At 44.0% G+C, this 23,391-nt stretch overlaps 1 protein-coding gene and 1 long non-coding RNA gene across 10 annotated transcripts in view; one reads left to right on the top strand and one right to left on the bottom strand.

The window, feature by feature from the left end:
• RREB1 (ras responsive element binding protein 1) overlaps positions 1–23,391 on the bottom strand; it is a 238,983-nt gene that overhangs the window by 159,030 nt on the left and 56,562 nt on the right. The window lies entirely within an intron of this gene.
• LOC139164750 (uncharacterized) overlaps positions 1–23,391 on the top strand; it is a 49,177-nt gene that overhangs the window by 15,866 nt on the left and 9,920 nt on the right. Inside the window, exon 2 of the long non-coding RNA XR_011558692.1 lies at positions 21,507–21,755. This is a non-coding gene — a long non-coding RNA (uncharacterized lncRNA). The remainder of the gene's footprint in view (positions 1–21,506; positions 21,756–23,391) is intronic.

The following is a 23,391-nucleotide window of genomic DNA, read 5'->3' on the forward strand; positions in this document are numbered from 1 at the left end:
AGGGAGGGGGGAGGCACATTTTTTGCTCTCCCCAAGCTTTAGAAACATTTTAGGAGCCTGGGGAGGGTGAAAACGGCCTTCCCCCACTCCCCGAGATCCTCCAGAGGCTGGATATTGCGTGTTTGGAAGTTGAGAAATGGGTCATTTCTGGCCTACGGAAGGTGGGGAAGGCCATTTTCGCCCCACTCAAGCTTCTAGAAAGGCTCTGGAGCAGTGTTTCTCAACCTTGGCCGTTTGAAGACGTGTGGACTTCAACTCCCAGAATTCCCCAGCCAGCAACCATCACTGCTCTATAATCTCCCACATCAATACTAAGGGATGGATTTTAAAATCTTCCCCTTTGCATTGCTTAACTTATAACCCACATAAATTATAACGCAGAAATTGGGGAAGTTTCCCTTATATTATCACAAATCAGAATTTCTGCTGATAACAGACTTGGATGCAAAAATTAACTGAGGCTGCAAAATGGGCCTCTGGCTGAGGAGAAATTTCCATCTGGGCTTAGCTTCCACAATGGCTTCTGCAATCTCCAAGGCCAGAGAAGCTACTAGCTTTAGTAGACTTATTTACAGCGGCTGACACTGTCTTAAAATTGAGGTGCAAGAACAGAAGGAAAGAAAGAAAGAGTTGGGAAGGAGAGTGGATCTTTAAGGCAAAACTGTGGCGGGGGGAGGGGGGGTAAAAGGACTTGACATAAAATGTCAAGTCATTGGCATCAAATGATCCCAATTGCAAGCATCCCATCCAGAACCCCCTTTTCATGATTTATTGAATCTGAAAGAAGGATAGACAGCAACTTTCACTTGACACCGTCCAGGAAAACATGCAGAAAAACAGCTGTGGGGAGAGGCAAGGGGGGGCCTCTGTTTCTTTGCAAGGCCCTAGCTAGGCCCGTTTCTGTACAAGCATTCCAGCCAAAATGACAGGTTTGCTTTTTTGGCAGCGGCAGCAGCAGCATTCATCCAGCCCCGTCTTTTCAGACGGGACCTACGCAGACTTTCAAGTCGAAGCTGAGAGGCAAAACGGCTACGTGCAACTTCTGTTTGTCACCATGCAGCAGCACACTGCCTCCATTTCCTTCTAAGTAATTCCAAAGGGAAATGTAATGCTTTCAGAAGTTGTTCTTCCCACCACACCCAATTCTTTCTCAAAAGCAGAGCCACTCCTTGTTTTTTTTTTCTAGTCACCAAGAAAGGTAAAAACTTCCCGCTTGCAGGGTTTCAGCACAGTTTATTTGCTGCCGAATCCTTCACAGGGAGGCCACAAGGCCAGGCCACCTTGGGCTCAACTTTGGTGTCTTTCCTGGAGGGGGAAAGGGTAGAAATCTCTTCCTCATCACTGCTTGGTGAGGGGATTCTACAGTCCCTTGCCCTAATAAACAACTAGGCCTGCTCTGTTTGTGGCAATTGCACTGCACCATCCTATTTCAGTAGGATGATAGCCTTTTAAAAAAAAAATTGAACAAATATTGGGAGTCCTCGGTTTACAACGATTCGTTTAGTGACCCAAATTACGACAGCCCTGAAAAAAGTGAGTCGTCGCCATTTTTCAAACATCCGTTGCAGCATCCTCGTGGTTATGTAATCAAAATTTGGATGCTTGGCAACTGACTTGGCAAATGATGGTTGCTGGTGTGATTCCCCTTTTGTGACTTTCTTACAAGCAAAGTCACCGGGGAAGCCAGATTGACTTAATGACCATGTTATTAACTCTAACTACGGTGCTGGGGTGGTGCAATGGTTAGATTGCAGCACTGCAGGCTACTTCAGCTAACTGCTAGCTGTAGTTCACCAGTTCAAATCTCACCATCGGCTCAAGGTTGACTCAGCCTTCCATCCTTCCGAGGTGGATAAAAGGAGGACCCGGATTGTTGGGGGCAAATATGCTGATTCTGTAAACCGCTTAGAGAGAGCTGTAAAAGCACTATGAAGCGGTATATAAGTCTAAATGCTATTGCTATTAACAGCTGCAGTGATTCACTTAACAACGGGTAAGAAAGGTCATAAAAGGCAAAATTCACTTAACAACAACTATCTCGCTTAGCAACAGAATGTTTGGGCTAATCTGTGGTCCTAAGTTGAGGACTAACTGTACTTCATTCACTTCAAGGCTCTCAGCACCCCTTGTGCCCTTCTTCAGCGTTGTTGACTTATCCAGCAGCCAGGCTTATTCCAGTTCATTTATTCCTTCAGTAAAGTGAGTGGATTCTATTCTTTCATCACCTGTTTCTTTTGTTGTTGTTGTTGTTAGTTGTGAAGTCATGTTTGGCCCATCACGACCTCCGGCCCTTCCTGTTCTCTATCATCCTCTGGAGTCCATTTAACCTCACGCCTACTGTTTCAGTGACTCCATCCAGCCGCCTCATTCTCAGTCGTCCCTTTCTTCTTTTGCCCTCAATCTTTCCCAGCATTAACCTCTTTCTCCCCAGTGAGTCCTATTTCTCATTACAGTATTTGAGTCCTTCTAAAAAGCAATCAGGGTTGATCTCCTCTAGGACTGACCGGTTTGACCTCCTTGCAGTCCAAGGGACTCGCAAGAATCTACTCCAACACCATAGTTCAAAGGCCTCGATTTTTTTAGCGATCAGCCTTTCTTACGGTCCAACTTTCGCAGCCATACATTGCAACTGGGAAAACCATAGCCTTGACTATGTGCACTTTTGTTGACAGGGTGATGTCTCTGCTTTTTAGTATGCTGTCTAGATTTGTCATAACTTTCCTCCCCAGGAGCAAGCGGCTTTTAATTGGCATAGTCCCCATCTGCGGTGTTCATGGAGCCCAGGGAAATAAAATTTGTCACTACCTCCATTTCTTCCCAATCTATTTGCCAAGAATCGAGAAGGCCGGATATCATGATCTTAGTTTTCTTAATGTTGTTTTTCAAGCCAACTTTTGCACTCTCCTTCTTCACCCGCATCAAAGAGGCTCTTTAGTTCCCCTTCATTTTCTGCCATTAGAGTAGTATCATCTGCCTATCTGAGGTTGTTGATATTTCTTCCTCTTTCTTTCTTTCTTTCTTTCTTTATTCATTCATTTGTTTGTTCATTCGTTCATTTATTAAATTTATATGCCACCCACTCCCGAAGGACTCTGGGCATCTTAAAACAGTACTGAGAAATGGTACAATTATATCCACAAAAACAACACTTACATAAAAGGAGGGCTGAGGTAAATTAGCCTGATAATGTGATAGATAGATAGATAGATAGATAGATAGATAGATAGGTAGGTAGGTAGGTAGGTAGGTAGGTAGGTAGGTAGGTAGGTAGGTATATAGATATAGATATAGATATATAGATATATAGATATATAGATATATAGATATAGATATATTTGTGCAGAGCTGAAGGGATTGGATACTGTACCCTAGAGGATAATTCTCTGCCTTACAAGGCAAAGGTTGCAAGTTCAAGTCCCAGTGGGTATGGCTAGCTGATGAGGCCAAAATAGATCTATCCTAGTCTCCCTTAATTTTCAAATTCAGCAAAAAAAATGTGACATATATATATAAATGGCAAAAAAATAACATTTGAATTAGATAGTAGCAGCACTTTGTTGAAGAATGTTATCAGCAACATTTGCCTAGCTTTTCATAGATGTATTTTTTCAATTATTCCTTATTGCAGTAGTCCATTTAGCAACTGCCTTGTTATAATGGTGTACAAAAAGTAATTATGCAACCAATTTTTGCATTGACCATTTTTTGCAGAGGTCTATGAAGCACAGAAATGCTGAAGTAAGATTACAAGCTCAATTTTGCTTAATGGCCAAGTTGCCAGTCCCTATTGTGGTTACAGTAGCTAAACAAGAACTATTTATCATTTATTAGAATATCATCTTGAATTTATCTCAATCTCTTCTCGATCTTGCTAAACTGGTCATGAATAGACACACTCTCCCCCCATTTATTTATCTCTTGCAGGGTGAGAGAGAGATATTGTGATAGCTTTACGAGTACAACCCATCCTGACTGTCGACTCCTCCCTCCAAGGAGAAATTGTGATAGCTTTATTATATTATTGGCATATCTGGTTCTTCTGTTTAGTGCCTAATATCTTAGAAATGATGGGCAACTAAATATGATTGATTGATTGATTGATTGATTGATTGGCCGGCCAACTCCTTCCGGAGTCTAGGCAGCATACAATAAATCAATGAATAATATTTTATTGTACTATATTTTATTTGTTCAGGCAACTCCAATATTGGAGGTGGCTTAAACAGTTTAATTTTTTAAAAAGCAACAAAACCAAGTCAATTGGTAAATGAATTCATGAGGTTAAAAATAAATGGCTAGAAAAAAATTTCAGTGCTTCTTCCAAGTGCTACTGAAAAAAAATAGAAGATTAAAACAACATCAACTACAAATACAGTAACACACAGGTGGTAAGCTAGAACAATTTAATCTGCTTACTTCAAAACCTTATGTCTTTTTTTTAAAAAAAGGATAGGAGAGATATCTAAAATGCATCTAAGTCTTTCCCCAAGTAGTCAGGTTTTTTGTGGTAAGGGAAAAAAAAGATATCAGCATCACTGGGAAAATTCAGGAGAGTTACTAAATGAGCAACATGTCAAGCATCCCTCCCATTGCTGAGTTCAATTAATGAGTCATGTTGATTCCACAATCAACTTTTGTCTGGAACCAACTCAAGAGTGCTTTTTTTTCCCCATCAGGCATGTCAAGGATTAAATCTGAAATTTTCCAAAGGCTTTCTTTCCAAATTCATATTGGCACACCTATTCCTATCAAGGATCAATACAGTCTGGCTTTAAAATAAACATTATACTATTAGGGAATATGGTAACAACTGTGTTTAAGAAATTGTGTAAATCAGGAAGTTCCCTTAGATATGAAATAGAGATCCTTAAACAAGCCATAGCTTGTGTGCTGCAACTCAATCTACAATAGACTGTAGCAATAACAATATTCATATACTGTAGAAGATGCTATAAGGACGTGGTTTATAAAGATGTGGACATGGCTGGCTGGAGAATTCTGGGAGCTGAAGTCCATACATCTTAAGGGGCGAGCATAAGAGCACTAGTGTGCCCTCCGTCCCCTGTCCAATTGCCCCTCTTATATTTTATATATCTTTTCTTCCATTCATATATCTTTTCCTCTATTCTTCATTGACATATTCTATTCTCATATCTTTTCTTCTATCCTTTCCCTGATATTTACTACTACATGTTTTTATTCTATTTAACTTTCAATTTGTATTGGACTAAAATAAATAAATAAACAAACAAACAAACAAATAAATAAATAGAGTTGACAGGTTGGAGAAACAATGTCTTAAATCAGGAGAGTCAAACTGGCAGCCCATGTGTCGCAAGCAGGCCACGCCCACCCCAGATCAGTTTGACACCCCCCTGCTGATGGAAAAAACGTCATGAAACTTCACGTGACAGCAATTTGACGTGGCGAGTTTGGCACCCTTGTTTACATTGATTCCTATGGGAAAAATTGCTTCTACTTACAAACTTTTCTACTTAAGAACCTGGTCACGGAACAAATTAAGTTCTTACGTAGAGGTACCACTGTATATGTATTAGAATTCTATTACTGACAAGGAATTCTATTAATCCACAACTATGGATTCAAATCAGTATCAGATTGCTACGCTGCGCACTAGTGAAAATGGTAAAAATGTGTCACCAGTGTGCGCGCGTGTCCCAGAAAGATTTTGCTTCTGAGCATGCACAGGAGGCAAAATCTCATGAGGGGATGCATGTGTTTGTGAGATATTGTGCATGCACCAAAGCAAAAAAAAATCACCAAAATCTCTCACGCACGTCCTCTCGTGAACCAAAATCCCACTGAGACGCACATCCATGTACTCTGGCAACCCAAAGCTGTGCGCAAGCCGTCTGATTCAAACTATTCATGTAGTTCAGGGGTGTCAAATTCAAGGTCCACTGGTTGGACCCACAGGATGCTTAGATCTGACCCATGGGGCTCCTCTGGCAACAGTGAAGGACCAACCCGCACTGCCTCTGGCATAAAAAAATGGAGCTTGTGAGGCCATATGCGGCTCTCTCGAGCTCTGTTTTCGCTGACAGAGTGTGGCAGGAAGCCGCTGCAGCCGTTTTCGTTGGGGGAGCACTCGGGCCAGCACAGGCACCCCAACACAAGTGATCTCGAGCTGGTCCCGCCCAACCCTAACCCTAACCCCAGCCACATCCACCCCATCCCCTGAGATCAAACACAGCCCTGATGCTGCCCTCAATGATATTGAGTTGGACGCCCCTACTCTAGTTTTACTTCAGCAAAAAAATCTTATGCAAACATTTTAAAGCTCACTATTAACCAAAAATTATTAGTAACAAGAACATAATCACAAGCTTGCATAAGAAAGGTTGTTCCTCTATACCTAGGCCACTGAAGTCCTACAAAAATTTAAGGAGATTCAAGCGAACCGATTATATATCCAGAGGTGCAGGCCAAAAATACAGCTTTTTATAAAGAAAAGAAGCAAAAGAACAATCATAAATGACAGGCTCCTGATAGTATTTACACATTCAAGCAATAGGAGCATAATGCTTCCTTATGTTTTACATAGCAGTGACTTTTGCAAACATGTTCTAAAAAGAGTGAATTTTATAATCCTCCATATTGTTCAAAGAATTGGGATCATAACTCAATCCCTGTCCTTTAGCAGGGCTGCAGGGGGTGGGGAGTTGCTAATTGACATTTTTCCATATGCTTTTCCTTGGGGCAGGGAGGGAAATAATATGTACAAGAAGCTTCTTGAAGGAAACTACTACTATTCTTACTCTTGACCCACATCCTCAAACCAGCCAAAATCTCGGCAACAAATCCTGTTTTGGGAGGGTACAGCTAAGTTAGCTTTGCTGGACAGGCTACCTTTTTCATATACAGTATGTATAAAAAGAATAGACTACTGTTATCATAAGGAAAATGTAACTGTACCATTATCCAGTTTTGTAAAGCTTGGGAACCATAAAAATGTCTCTTTAATGATCAAATGCACCCAGTACAGGTAGTCCCAGTTTAGCAATCATTCAAAATTACGAGGGTGATGAAAAAAAGTAATTTTAAGACCAAACTTCACATGTACAAACTTTGCAGATTAAAACAAAGGAAACCTGAAGTATGACCAACACGGCGGTGGTTTCACTTAATAACCAGCTCATTTAAAAAGAAATTCATTGGTCCCAATTATGTTAGTTAAATGAGTAAGATTGGAAATGCATTAATATATTTTCCAAAGCCCATTCTGAACAGTAGCTAAAAACTTGAAGCAACTAACAATTAAAAACAAATATAATCTCTAACACTAAGGAGTCAGAATAATTACAAAATAAAATAACCCTGCATAAATTTCAGGACAAAAGTCATATTGGCAATTTATTTGATACTGCCTTCAGACATCTAAAGTTCGTCAACTAAGGAATAAAATTGTTCAATTCTTCCCCCAAGTGCTTACAACTAGACATTGCTTCCAAAAGCAGGCATAAAAATCTTCACTACTACTGGATGTGTTTTCATTCCTGTGCAATTGAACATTCAAAAGGCAGAGGCAGCTCAGGTTATTTTAGCATCTCCAAATAATTATCTTTATTTTGTAGGGGCTGAGTTATGTGTAAAATTTGACTTTGCCCAGAAGAATGACCTCTCCACCTTAAATGTATGGAGAGAAGGTCAGGCTAGCAGAAAGCTGGTAGATGTGTGGAATTCCAGAATTGCGATAAACACAGCAAAGCTGTCTGCCGATCACAACAAACTCCTTTATTTCCAATGCTGATGTAAATATAACTTGTCTTACCCTTTCACATAATCAGCCATAAGATAAAATTACCATTCCTTACTGTTTAAAGATAGAGGAATGCCATATCATAAGATCAGGTTGGACATTCCAGCTGAAGATGAAGATCAGTGCTGGATCAGGCTGAAAACTATCATGCTCCATCAATTTGGTATCACCATAACCAAGCAAATGGCTGTGGGATGCTTACAAATAGAAAACAAAGATATACCCATTCCCTTGCAACTGGTTTGAGGCTAGCTGTCCTCAACTCAGAGGTAACAAACTTACCCTCTGTGAACTTATCCAATTCTCTTTTAAACCCGTCCAAATTAATGGCCATCACCACACCTTGTGGTGATGAATTCCACAGGTTAATTACAGAGCAGATAATCCAAATCTGTAGCGCTTACCACTTACTGGCTTCAGGGCTGAACAGAAAAAGCTGAGGCTTAGAGCTGTTCAGGAAAGAAAGGGGACAAATAACAAAAATAGTACTATTATAGTGACATGGCAAAAAGCCTAACCAACCCAAAGGCTTCTAACAGAGAGCAGCATAAAAAAACTCAAGTATCTCTTCCTTATGGGAACCTAAAATGTGCTCCAGGACTAGAGTACATGTGGACACTAGTCCACATTAAATTTCCATACTTGGATCAAGGTACTTTGGATTCAATTCCTATCTGCAAAACAATCAGCTGCTTTAAATGGGAGCCTCTATGAGCTTCCAGAGCATTTTGCAGAATCAAACACAACAGTAAAATAGGGAGAAGGTTTATAATGACCGCACAAACCTGTATTTACAAGCTGCCAAGAAAGCCCCATCAGCTCTACAAGACTGCTCCTTCACCTCATGTATTAGGTAATTGGGCAGTTTGCTTTGCAAGAATCAACAGAAGGTTAATTCGGAAGGTCTTCTGGGAAAGTTAAAATGCTGGAGGATGTTGCAAATGGAAAAAGGCAGCTATTAAAATAAAACTACAGAATTACCTTCATTTAGGACACCACATAAGAAAATACATTAGTTATTCTGTATTGCAGGGGTGGGGAACTATGGCCCTTTTGGACTTCAACTCCCAGAATTCCTGAGCCGGCCATGTTTATGGGAGTTGAAGCCCACAAGTCATAAAAGGACCACAGTTCCTACCTCTGCTATATTGCTTCAGCAACTTCTCAAACAAAGATGCTTGATGAAGACAGACAGAAGGACTTATCAGCTTAGTGAATGGAAAAGAGGGTCCAATTAACTACCAAGCAGTCAGACATAATTCTCCCTGATGAGGCCAATCAAAGAAGACTGGGAGTAGGAAATGCAAAGCCCAACGACTCACATAATACTGCAGGCAACACCTTTTCCTAAGTCACACAAAAATGGGTCAAAGTGAGGTTATGCTACCTTCATGGAGAAAAATAATCCACTTGAAAGCCAGAGGTGGGCTGCTAAGGTGGAACGGTGACGTGTGCTTGCCTCCGTGGCTCTGAGTGCTAGCAGAGTCCAGCAGAATTCTGCTACTGCACCTGAGCAGGTAGCGAAATTGCGTGCAGTTTTGCTACCTGCCCAGGTGCAGTAGCAGAATTGTGCTGGACTCCACTAGCACTCAGAACTACAGAAGCAAGCACACATCACTGTTCCACCTTAGCAGCCCACCTCTATTGAAAGCTAATACTATGAATCCTAAATAACGTACATATTTTCCCAATGCTTTGCTTCCATCCTGACTACAAAAAAGTTTCTAAATATTAGTTCAGTTGCTGAACCCAGTGGAACTCTCAGATACCCAAAATGTAAAAATATTAACTGTTTGAGAATTGTATTAATTTTTTTTTCAATTGGTCCAATATTGCTGTTGGGGGGGGGTGCTAGCGGCATGCCCCCGTTGCTGAGAAAATAGGCGTTGATTGCTTACCTGAACGCCTCTTCTCGTACGGTGAGCGGGTACAGCAGTCACATGGGTTGCTCATGTCCAATCCGGTGGAACTGAGCCTAGTATTAAAAAAGCTTGCCGGATCCGCCCCTTCCCCAGAATTCGCGAATCCATAGACTAGGCTCAGTTGTGAAGCTCTGTAGTGTTCAACTCTCATTGTTAGAGGAAGAAAGAGATAGAAGGTAAAGAAGACACATACAAGGGCGGGAAGTGACTGCTGTACCCGCTCACCGTACGAGAAGAGGCGTTCAGGTAAGCAATCAACGCCTATTCTCCGTACTGAAGGAGCGGGTCCAGCAGTCACATGGGACATACCCAATAGATGGTCCCTAGGGTGGGATTAGCTTGCTATCGTGTGAGATAACGGATTGGAGTACCCTTCTGCCGAAGGCAGCGTCCGCTGAAGCGTAGGAATCAATTTTGTAGTGCCTGATGAAGGAATTTGGCGAGGCCCAAGTGGCTGCTTTGCAGACCTCCTCCAACGGGGCTTGAGTCGCCCAAGCGGCCGAGGTGGCTGCGCTCCTGGTGGAATGCGCAGTGATGTTCCTTGGAACTGAGAGGGAGGCCGACTCATAGGCCTTAGATATAGTCCCTCTGATCCAACGGCCTATTACTGTTGAAGACACTTTGGCCCCCATGACTCTGGGATGATAGGCTACAAACAGTGCTTCTGACCTCCGAAAGGGTCCTGTGCGTTGGATATATATTCTCAGCGCTCTGGTGAGATCCAGGGTGTGCCATCTAATTGCCAAGGGATGGTCTCGTTGGAGGCAGAAGGAAGGTAGGACAATATCCTGAGATCTGTGGAACATGGAACTGACCTTGGGTAAGAAGGTGGGGTCCAGTCGCAAGACTACCTTGTCCTGATGGAATTGACAAAGGTCCTGCCTGATTGAGAGGGCAGCCAGCTCCGAAATGCGTCGGGCAGAGGTAATAGCCACCAGGAAGGCTACCTTACAGGATAGGTACCTGAGGGACGCCGATTTTAGGGGTTCGTATGGTGCCTGCGTGAGGGAGTGGAGAACCCGTGGCAAGTCCCAGGATGGATACCTGTGGACCTTGGAAGGCCTGAGGTTGGCTATGCCCTTGAGGAATTCCTGAACTTCAGGGAAGGATCGGAGAGGCTGTCTGCGGGGGCCCCCTAGGACAGATGAAATGGCTGCCAGATGACGCCGGAGGGTGCTGGTGGAGAGACCTTTATGGAAACCTTGCATAAGGAAGGAAATAATTCTGTGTATGGGGATGCACAGAGGGGAGAGACCTTCCTGAAGACACCACTGGTGAAACTTGGACCACGTGTGGTCGTAGATTCGATTGGTCGAGCCCCTTCTGGCCTTTAGAATGACCTCCACTGAATCGGGGTCATGCCCACGCAGTTCTAAATCTCTCCTGATAACAGCCAGGCGGTGAGGTGGAACCACTCCGGGTCTGGATGGAAAGAGGCCCCCTGCCGCAGCATATCCCCCGAAACGGGGAGTCGCCAAGGGTCCTGGACGGACAGCTGTTGGAGATCTGCGAACCAGGGCCGGCGGGGCCAATGAGGGGCGATTAAGATTACTCGGGCCCTCTCGGTGAGGACCTTGTGAATCACGTCCGGGAGGATTGGAATTGGAGGAAATGCATAGAGTAGGCCTGGAGGCCATGGACTCCGGAGGGCATTGATCGCTTCCGCTCCCGGGGATGGAAATCTGGAATAGAAGCGAGGGAGTTGTGCGTTTGCATTGGTCGCGAAGAGATCCAGGACTGGTAGGCCGAATCTGAGGGTGATTTGATGGAACAGGTCTTGATGGAGGTTCCACTCTCCTGGGTCTATCGTTGCTCGGGATAGCCAATCCGCCTGGATGTTGAGGCTCCCCGAGATGTGATCGGCTAGGAGCGACTGGAGATGTTTTTCCGCCCAAAGGCCCAGCTTGAGGGCCTCCCTCATGAGAGCCTTGGATCTCGTGCCCCCTTGCCTGCAGATATGGCTTTTTGTGGCAATGTTGTCGGTGAGAATGAGAATGTGCCGGTTGGGGATGCGAGAAGAGAAATGCTTCAGAGCCAGGGAGACGGCTCTTAACTCTAGCCAATTTATTGGCCTGGAAGCTTCCTCCGGGGACCACGTGCCCTGGGCTATCATCCCCTGGGCGTGGGCGCCCCATCCCGATAGACTGGCATCTGTGGTGATGACAAATTGATCCGGGCACCTGAACGGGGATCCTCTGTCCATGGCCGGAGACTTCCACCACTTGAAGGATCTGCGAACACTCAGTGGAATGACGATGCGTCGATTTGAGTTGCTGTGCCCCGATCTCTGAAAAGGCAACAGAAGCCACTGGAGTTCCCTAGCATGAAGGCGAGCCCAGGGAATGATGCCTATGCATGACACCATCTTCCCCAAAAGGGAAGATAGAGTAACTATGGATACTGAAGGATTAGATAAAATGTTAGAAATTAACTCCACAATACTGAGTTTTCTCTCGGGAGAGAGAAAAACCTGGGAAGATTTTGAATCAATAATGGCTCCCAGGTGAGGAATGGAAGTGGAAGGTTGGAGGTGACTTTTTTCAAAGTTGATGGAAAACCCATGGTCCTGAAGGACTGACATGGTGACAGAAAGGTCTGATTTCACTCTCTCTAGGGAGTTCCCATGAATTAAAATATCATCAAGATAACATAAAATGTGGATGGGAGACGCCCGGATATAGGCCGCCAGGGACCCCAAGAGCTTTGTGAAGACCCGAGGGGCCGAGGAAAGGCCAAATGGCATCGCCCTATACTGGAAATGCCTGCCTTGAAAGGAAAAACGTAAAAATTTTCTGTGGCATTTGGCTATAGGAATGTGAAGGTAGGCCTCAGTGAGGTCTAAGGAGACCATGAAATCTCCCGAGTGAATGGCGGCCAAAATAGAAGACAAGGAGTGCATTTTAAACTTCCTATATTTGATGAATAGGTTTAGTTTCTTTAAATCCAAAATAGCTCTCCAACCTCCGGAGGACTTTGGAACCATAAATAGGATGGAGTAAAAACCTAGGCCCTTCTGACCGGAAGGGACCGGCTGAATGGCTCTAATGGACAATAGATGAGAAATGGCCTCCTCCATACGGTTACAATCTGAGGATGACCTGGGCGAAGGGCAGGAAATAAAACGTTTAGGGGGAGGAGAAATAAATTCTAAAAGAAGGCCTGTTTGAACAGTGTCAATGACCCAAGGGTCCTTGGAGGTGAGACGCCAATTTGCAGCGAAATGAGCTAGGCGACCCCCTATGGGAATGGAGGAAAGGTTACCATCTAGGTTTTTTTGAAGCCCTGTTAGAGGCAGCTCCCCTTTGGAAACGAAAACCCCTACCCCTGGAGTTCCTACCTTGGGAACGAAAGCGGGGGGAATACTGACCTGGAGATCTCTGATAGGAAGCCGCTTGATCTTGCTGGCGCCCTGGGCGACGAAAGGACTGCGTTTTAGTAACCTTTTTTGTGGTTGGACCCAAAACCTTCTTCTTGTCTGTGGTCTCCGTGAGGAGAGGATCCAGAAGATCACCGAAGAGAAGGTCGCGCTTTAAGGGGCCCTGGGATAACTGCCACTTTTGGCGAACTCCCGCTTGCCAAGGGCGAATCCATAGGAGTCTTCTTGCCGTTGTAGAGGCTGCAATAGACTTAGCAGAAAATCTAGTAGATTGTAAGGTGGCATCAGCCACGTACTGGGCAGCTGCAAAGACCTTGTTGAAGTCTTGTTGACCTCTCAAGTCATCTGGAGGAATGTGCTGTTGAAGTTGGCGAAGCCACAGCAGCATGGCTCTGGAGAAGAAGGAGGCTGCTGCAGAACTTTTAATGGCCCAGGAATCAGCGGAGAATCCTCTTTTGAGCATTTGCTCGATGCGCTTGTCCTCTGGACGGAGAACTTCCTCCGCCTCGCCTGGCACAGCCGCTGCCGAGTGAAGAATTTTGACAGGTTCATCTGGTTTGGGAAAAGATAGAAGCTCTTCATAGGAAGAGGAGAGTTTATACAACTTTCTGTCCTTGGTAGAGGGATTAAGGCCAGAGGCTGGAAAATCCCACTGTTTAAGTAAGGCATCTTTAAATAATTTAGGCATAGGGATTACCTCGTTATCCTCCTGTTCCTCTGTGAAGTAAGGTAAATTCTCCTCCGGGGGATCAGTGGAAGTGGAGGCTTGTTTCTCCTGGGCCGCTAATCCCGTAGAAATTCTAGCTTTGAGGAGGAGAGATTTGAATAGTTGAGAAGGGAAAATAGTAATAGGAGGAGGGACCTTTATTTGGGATTCCTCATCCTCTGATAAGCCCTGGAAAGGGTCTTCATCCTCCTCTACATCCCCATATTCATCTTGGGAGGACTCTGAGTCATCCTGAATAGGAGCTCTGACCGCTGGGGAAGAACCCAAGGGGCGGGAGGAACGAGAAGGAGGAAGAGGTAAAGGAAGCTCATTGATGGAGGAGAGTTTGGCATCAATGGCTTTGGACAACACAGCAAAAATAGATTGGAACTCAGGAGGTAAACTGGAAATATCAGCAGAAATGGCAGAAGAATTCCTAAAGGCCTGGGAGGATCCTGGCTGGGGGGAATCTTCCATAATATCTGGTTCCTCTGGACCTATGCCCCATAGGTTAGGTTGGGGTCTGTCTAGGTTTGGCTCATCCAGAGATAACACAGGGACCCCAGAAGGAGGCAGACTAGAGGCCTCTGGTGGGTCTTGACTACTGATTACTTGGGCCTGCACCTTCAAACGTTTTGCTGATTTATCATGAATCTTTTGTAGGGCTAGGTCCCTTCTCTTCTCGGCCCTGGTGACCTTGGTCGAGGGGCGGGCCCCTGGAGAAGAGGAGGAAGAGGCCTGGGGGATACTAGTAATCTCATCGCCTGTAGGCCTGGCCTCTCTGGGACCTTTAGTTGTGCCTCTCTTGGGAAAAGTAGCCATAGTCTGACAATTAACAGAAGACAAGGCTGAGCCAATACTAAATTATAAGGAGAAGATTTCAAGGACTTCCCAAGAGGAATGGATCCTGCTTCGAGGCCTCGAAGCTGCTGAAACGTGAGGACAATCTGGGCAAACCCAGAGTTCGTGCCCCCAAATCCAGCGGGGCCAGCCTCCCTAAACTTTGCAATTAAGTAAAACCAAGGCACTCTGGTTGGAGGCTAGGCCGGTGGAGAATTTAGCCTGGGACCCCCAAGGCCCGCTCCCGGATCCACGCGGTGGACTGAGGCCTACGCGGCTGGCAGAAGGCCAACACGAGAGGCCTAGATATTTTAAGAAAGGGCGCGAAGGCCTTCGCGCCAAAAAATCGCTTCGTAGAATTTCTTAAGCAATAATCCAATGATAAATACTTGCACTAGGACCTCCAGGCCAAGGGATTAGAAGAATCCACAAGCGGCCGCAGGAATCGTAACCGGCAAAACCGCCGGGGGAAAACGAAACCGCAACTTCTCCCAAGTAAAAAAGCCTAGCCGCCTTTTACTTTTTTTCCTTTTTAAAACGGCTGGCGCAAATAGTGCAAGTAATAAAATAAAGACAATAAATCTTACTACTTTTTTGAAGGAAAGATCGAAGGGAAGGTGTTAGAATGTTGAACGAGCTATCACATACAACCGCAGGATATGCGAACTGAGCGAATTCTGGGGAAGGGGCGGATCCGGCAAGCTTTTTTAATACTAGGCTCAGTTCCACCGGATTGGACATGAGCAACCCATGTGACTGCTGGACCCGCTCCTTCAGTACGGAGAAAACATTTGTTGAAAAAATAAGCATTATGGTATATTGTGTCTTCGTCTGGAACTGGAACTGATTTGTTTGTGGCAACAAGTGATATGCTAGCAGCCAGAGAGAGAGACACATAATATAACTGGAATTATATTTTGAAATGCTTCGGTCTTTGCCACCTTGGGAGTTATGCGTTGTTAAATAGGGATAAATAAGGACTCCATCATCTACAACAGAGATGGGGAATGAGGGCCCCTTTATGACTTGAGGACTTCAATTCCCAGAATTCCTGGCTCAGAAATTCTGGGAGTTGAAATCCACAAGTCATAAAAGGGCCATCATTCTCCACCCCTGATCTACAATAACGTTGGAAGATTCAGGAACTATTGCTTATAGCTGCCATTTCCTAAAACTAATCATCTGAATTGTATTTATACTGTGGCTTGACACAGGAATATTTAAAAACTCAGGACTGTTATATCAAGATTTCCTCTCTTTCACTATTTTTACAATGATCTGTTTAGCGTTAGACCTGGCACAAGAAACCCAATTTAAAAGTTGCACCAGATGCCAAAATTACAGTACATTATGCAATGAACTGTGTGCAAACAGTGGCTCACCACAACCATCGGGCAGTTTTCTCCCACACTACCTCAAACTGTCATGAAAGAAGCGTTCACCTAGAACATTATTGGTGGGAGGAAAAGTATACACAAAAATGGCTATACAGTATATTAACAACTACCATGAGATGCTATGAGTGTGCCAGTAGCAATTATTTTATTTATTCCGCAAAAACATGTGATACATATATATAGAGATAGAGATAGAGATAGAGATAGATAGATGATAGCTAGCTAGCTAGCTAGCTAGCTAGACAGACAGACAGACAGACAGACAGACAGACAGACAGACAGACAGACAGACAGACAGACAGACAGACAGACAGACAGACAGAAAGACAGAAAGAGACAGAGATAGAGATAGAGATAGATACTTATATATATATATGACAAATGTCTTAAAGGTTTAATTATAGATACAAGTGCCCTTATTCAAGCAGGAAGAGGGAGATTGTGATCCCACTTTATAGAGCACTGGTGAGACCACATTTGGAATACTATGTTCAGTTCTGGAGACCTCACCTACAAAAAGATATTAACAAAATTGAACGGGTCCAAAGACGGGCTACAAAAATGGTGGAAGGTCTTAAGCATAAAACTTATCAGAAAAGTCTTAATGAACTCAATCTGTATAGTCTGGAGGACAGAAGGGAAACATTTAAATATGTCAAAGGGTAAAATAAAGTTCAGGAGGGAAGTGTTTTTAATAGAAAAGTGAACACAAAAAGAAGGGGGCACAATCTGAGGTTAGTTGAGGGAAAGATCGGAAGTAACATGAGAAAATATTATTTTACTGAAAGAGTAGTAGATGCTTGGAACAAACTTCCAGCAGACATGGTTAGTAAATCCACAGTAAATTAATTTAAACATGTCTGGGATAAACATACCAGTATATCTATCCTAAGATAAAATACAGGAAATAGTATAAGCGCAGACTAGATGGACCATGAGGTCTTTTTCTGCCATCAATCTTCTATGTTTCTATGTTATTCCAAAATAGACAAAGGGAGACATGAGAATTCAGTATATCTACTACACAGAAAGACAGTTTTATATAATATGGTAGTCCTCAACAATAGTTGAGGGACTGTTTTAAGTTGCAACAGCATTGAAAAAGTGACTTATAACTAGTCCTCACACTTACAACCATCACAGCATCTCCACAGTCACATGATTACAATTCACGAGTTGGCAACCAGAATATATTTATGATGGTTGCAATATCCCAGGGTTGCCATTTGCAACTTCCCAGCTGGCTTCCAACAAAGCAAAGTCAATGAGGAAAGAAAAAGTCACTTAACAATTGCATGATTCAATTAACAACAACTGCAGAGATTCAATTAACTGTGACAAAAGAGCTTGTAAAATCAGGTACGATTAATTTAACAATCCCCCTCGCTTAGCAACAGAAATTCTGGTCCCATTTGTTCTTGACATACAATAAGTTGAGGACTGCCTATACTTAAACACAGAATAATAATTTGATAGGCCACAAAATCCCAGAACTGGTTTTCAAAGGAACGCATATCCAAATACTATGAAATATTAGGGAGAAACAGGCTGGACTTAATCAGTAGGGAAGCAACTCATCAATGATGTTCTGTAAGACATTTGCCCTGAAAGTGTTTACCAGTAGGAACATGAAGATCACAGCAATGATCTTTAGTGTCCAGGTTGAAAAAAGCCCAATACTGACCATTTCCCCGTAGCAACAGAGCCAATTCTCCCCAAATATAAGTCACTCCTTCCACTTACACGCACCAGTTTCGGGTCAAGAACTACGCAGTGAAACTATAGACTTCATAGTCTAACAGTCAATCAAATGATGGAGGCTCAGATCATCAGATCATCCCCTACCATCATCCACTACCATCAAGAGTAAAAGAACATACATATGAACCAACCAAAAGGAAAGGCCAGATATGCCAGATATATTAAGATATGCCAGATATAGTAAGAAAGAAAAAAGAGGAGAAAGGAAGAACTTAAAAGGGATGGTGTTGGAAACTCCACCTACCAAAGGATCTCCCGCCAGATGTGTGATTTTATTGAAACTAGCCTGAAATCCAAGTTCTAGTAATTAAGCAGAGCACTGCAGACATCAAAAAAGGACAGTGTGTCCTCTTTATTTGCCATAAAGCCATGCCAAGTGAGTATATACCCTCCAGTATATTTTTATGTATACATAAACACAACTGTGTGTATGTACTTCTAGGAGAGTACCTAGCGGCTGGATGCTGTAGCAAACCAAAACTCAGAATATATATATGGTGTGTTTACTAAACCATCCGGTATCAACAGATTGCAAAAGATGGACAACAAGCACTTCAGGCGAGATGCTGTGTCTGCCTTTTCCAGGGCTGCCCCTATCTTATGGGGCACCCTCCCACAGGTGAGGCACCCAACTCTTCTAGCCTTTCAGAACCCACATCAAGACTCAGGTGCTGGGATCGACTGGAGGTATCCGGAGTTGGTTGCGGGACATCCTAAGGCAGTGATGGCCAATCTTTTTGTCATTGTGTGCCTGCACCCATAATGCAAAGTGTGTGCAACCCCCCTATGTGCCCCGCTCCCATGCTTGCACGCACAACCCCCGTGTGCACAGGGTACACTTGCGTAAGCGCATGACATCCGCATGCACCCCGCCCTCCTCTCGCCCACTTTTGGCTTGCAGGTTGGTGCAGGAGGCCTTCAAAGCCCAAACCAGGGCACGCCCCCTCATCCAATTTTGGGCCTGGAAAGTCTCCTGCACCAACTTGCAAGCCAAAATGGGGCGTGGGGGAACTGCACGAGGTCCCCAAATCCAATGCGAGTGCACCCCCCCCCATGCATGCATCTCCTGCATGCGCCATCCTGCACTCCCACACGTATGCAGCAGAGACTCAAAGACCAGCTGGCTGGTGGGAGGTGCGCACACATGGGGCATTCCCGCAGAGGTCTGTGATGCAGTGATTTCGCTGCGGTTTCCCTCGCTACGAAACCCCACCTCCGGACTTCCGTTGCCAGCCGAAGCACCCTTTTTTGCACTGGTGGGATTCCCCTGCAGCATCGCAAAATCCGGAGGTGGGGTTTCCCATGGAGGGGAGCTTCGGGGAAATCCCACCAGTGCGAAAACGGGCGCTTCGGCTGGCACCGGAAGTCCGCAGGCAGGGCATCCCAGTGGCAGTGGCAGGTTTGTAAAGTGAAAATATTTCGGAAGAAGAGGCAAAAAAAATTTAAAGCCTGGGTTCGTATCTCGAAAAGTAAGTATGACAAGGGGTTCGTAAGACGAGGTATCACTGTATTATATTAATTATACACCAGACTATAATTTGTCTCAAGTATATAAATTAGTAGATGCTTTTTTCCATTAACAAATTAATTTCATATATACTTCAATGATTTATCATTCAGGCTATATTGCCTCCCCACCCCCCAAATTGTAAAATCTAGATTTTATTTATTACATACTTCAAAATATTTTTTTAAAAGTAAATATAGCAAACAACTTAACATGTAAATTCTGGGCTCAACTGTGGTTGTAAGTCAAGGACTACTGGTACCTTTAGCAGTGATGGCGAACTTTTTTTGGTTTGAGTGCCAAAACAGTGTGTGTGTGTGCGCGCACTAGCATGCATACACGTGCCCACATCCCTTCCCTCCACCCCCACATGTGTGCATCCCCGTGCTGTCTCCACACATGTGCATAATCTCCCCCCCCAATCCCTGCGCATGCGCATAGGACTCACTGAAGCCTGGGACATGAAAAAACAGCCAAATGGGCAAACCGGAAATTCGGAAAAACACACTTCCGGTTTGTCTTGGGGGCGGGATTTTTTTTGCACTCCAGGAAAGCTTCCCTAAAGCATCCGGAGGGTGAAATGGTCTTTCCCAAGGCTGAAAATCAGCTGCCCAGCATGCGCATGCACACTGGAGCTGGCATAGAGCAACGTATTGCGTTCCCTCCAATATGTTTCCGCATGCCATCTGTGGCAGGCGTGCCATGGGTTTGCCATCCTGGCCCTCCAGTATTGATTTAATTGTTGCGAGCTGCTCAGAGTTGTGTTTAAGATGTGCACCCAGCCATACAGATCTTCAAAATAAATGAAGTGAAATACGCTCGACTTCCCAGAATTGGTCACAAATTCTTCCCCCATTAATCCTTGAATAGGTAACGCATGCATTGATGCTCGATGTGAATCGCCAATACCTAAAAAGCTTCCTTGAAGTTGGCAGATTTTTTCCCCCCATCTATTAAAACAAATGAACAGCAACTTGTGAAACCCTCGGTAGCATTAGCTTTTAAAAATATTTTTTTTTTTATTGATTTTCAAAAAAGACAAAGACATACAACATTAAACATTTAAGGAGCTACCATTGCTCCGCTTATCATAGAAGTCTAACTATTACAGAAATATAAAAAACCTAACTGTAGTCAGATCAAAGCAGAAATACCACACATGTAGGTTACATTCTTATTGAATTCAACTCTATTTTTATAATATTAAACTTATTATTCAAATTTCTTTATATTTTAAGATATTCTATACTTAAACAAAAAAGGGAGGTTATTAGTAATACAGAAGAAAAAGAAAAATGAAAGAATATACACTTCTAAGTTAGTTATACTATATATTAATTCATTCTATCTTATAATTAACTATTAATACCATTTTTAAAATTCCACCAGTCATATACTTTATTCCATATTTTATAAAATTCTGTTTCAGTTTGATTATTTAAACGTTTAGTCATCATATCTAGTTCTGCACATTCTATGATTTTTTTTAAATACTTCAGTGTCTTTTGGTATTGTCTTTTCTTTCCATTTCTGTGCAAATACTATTCTTGCCGCAACCAATACAGTGGTCCCCCGATTATCGCGAGGGTTCCGTTCCAGGACCCCTCGCGATGATCGGTTTTTCGCGAAGTAGCGGTGCGGAAGTAAAAACACCATCTGCGCATGCGCAGATGGTGTTTTTACTTCCGCCGCAGCAGCGAGGAGCCGAAGATTGGGGTTTCCCCGCCGCCCACGCAAACTCCTCGCTGCTGCCGCGCCCGCCGCTTGTCCGCCCGCCGCTTGTCCGCCGCCTGCCTGCCCGCGCGCCCGCCCTTCGCCCGCCCACGCCGTTCGCTCGCGCCGCTTCCCAGCTGAGTCCTGAAGCGAACTTCCGCGTTTGGCTTCAGGACTCAGCTGGGAAGCGGCGCTGGGGTTTCCCCGCCGCCCACGTAAACTCCTCGCTGATGCCGCTCGCCCTCCCGCCAGCAAGAGGGGGAAGACCCAGGGAAGCCGCCCAGCAGCTGATCTGCCCGGCGCCATCTACGCATGCGTGGCCATAATAAAAAGGGTGTGCATGCGCAGATGGTGTTTTTACTTCCAGGTTGAAAAATCGCGATATAGCGTTTCGCAATGATCGAGATTGCGAAACTCGGGGGACCACTGTATATGTATTATTAAATACAGTAATAAGTTAGCTTTAACCCTGCATGCCATTCCCCTCCCCTCCTCTTTACATAGTCACAAGACAATTTCAACAGAGGGCAAGAAGACAAGGCCCAGAATTTCCTCAAGGAACTGCTGGTGGGAGCGGCAGTGATCTTTGCCCACCCCAAGTGCGAGCAGGGATAGACTTCCTAAGACCACTGAAAAGAAAATTTGGGGAGGGGTATCGAAAGAGGTAAAGAAGAAAAAAATAATGAAGATGCCTCAAAGCACAGAGAACCCGACTCATAACTGGATTTAGAGTCCTGCCTAACCTGTTTTGCGGTATGTACTGTTTAACTGTATGTGTTTTTTTTCCCCCTCGCTCCCTCCTCCCTCTCTTCTCATTTCTTGGCAAGATGATCACAACAGCCCCTTTCCTTCCTCTCTTTCACATATTAACACAACACAGGCCTCCGAGAAGGCGACACTTTAAAAGAAGCACCACACTAAGTATATCAACCTGGTAAGACCTGCATTATCAACACACAGCATCTGTGTTTTTCAGCATTGAATTACTCAACCATTCTCTGTTCTTATGTTTTTGTTAAAGCCTCTTTGGTGCCTTCTGGGGGGGGAGGGAATCTTGCTTCACAGAAGCATTAATCTCTTATGTATTATATGGAATCAGTCCAATCCAGGGGTAGGCAAAGTTGGCTCTTCTACGACAGGTGGACTGCAACTCCCAGAATTCCTGAGCTAGCATGATGGGCTCAGGAATGCTGGGAGTTGAAGTCCACAAGTCATAGAAGAGCCAACTTTGCCTACCCCTAGTCCAAACTATTCAATATAGTTCCTATATTGATGTGATGACGAACCTATGGCATACATGGCACATGGAGGCATATCTGCCAGCACATGAGCCGTTGCCCTAGCTCAGCTCCAGCTGTCTTTTGGCTCACGCGGAGGCTTTAGGGGACCTCCGGGTGGGCGAGGGAGGCCGTTTTCACACTCTCTGGGCTCCAGGAAAGCCTCTGGAGACTGGATAGAGTGAAAAACAGACCTACCAGGTTCACTGGAAGATGGAAAATGGGGCAGTGGGAGAGGAAGGTTATATGCGCAGGGGCGGAGCATGTTGGGCGGTCACATGTGCATGCATGGGGGCAGGTCATGGGGGCATTGAAATATGGGCATGCAATAGTTTTCAGCACCTGAGGGGGAAATTTTAATTTAATTTAATTTATTAAATTTATAAGTCGCCCAAATTCCTGTCGGACGCTGGGCGGGGTACAGCAAGGAAAAAACAATATAAAACAATTTAAAACCTCAATAATAAAAACATTCATCACTTCTAGGTCCGAGGCCTAAACGGTTCACCATCACTGCTAGCTAGCTAGCTGTTTGTTTGTTTGTTTGTTTGTTTGTTTGTTTGTTTGTTTGTTTGTTTGTTTGTTTGTGATTTGATTTGATTTGATTTTCAATTCAATTCAATTCAATTCAATTTATTAGATTTGTATGCTGCCCCTCTCCGAAGACTCGGGGCAGCTCGAAGATTTGCCAGTATTTGATTTATTTGATTTGATTTGATTTGAATGTCGCCCCTCTCCGAGGACTCAGAGCTATATTCTTTTCACTATCTTTATCTCAAATACCAAACCAAAACCAGAATGTGGCTGTGCTCCAGTCAATTTTCTGATTACTTCAAGATTTAGATGGATTGACACCTGTCACTCCAAGTCAAGGCAAATAAAGAAAAGGGATGAAAGTCAGTAAGAGTCATCGGGTTCTCCAGGCAAATAGTCCAGGAAATGGACTTTCTACTTGGCAATCAAGAGGTTTTATGCAAATAAAATATGCCTGATATAGATTATGGTTATTAGCATTACAATATAGACTTATATATCGCTTTGAAGTGCTTTATAGCCCTCTCTAAGTGGTTTACAGAGAGTAAGCATATTGCCCCCAATAATCTGGGTCTTCA

Source organism: Erythrolamprus reginae, chromosome 3 (assembly GCF_031021105.1).
Source record: "Erythrolamprus reginae isolate rEryReg1 chromosome 3, rEryReg1.hap1, whole genome shotgun sequence".
Taxonomy (NCBI): Eukaryota; Metazoa; Chordata; class Lepidosauria; order Squamata; family Dipsadidae; genus Erythrolamprus; species Erythrolamprus reginae.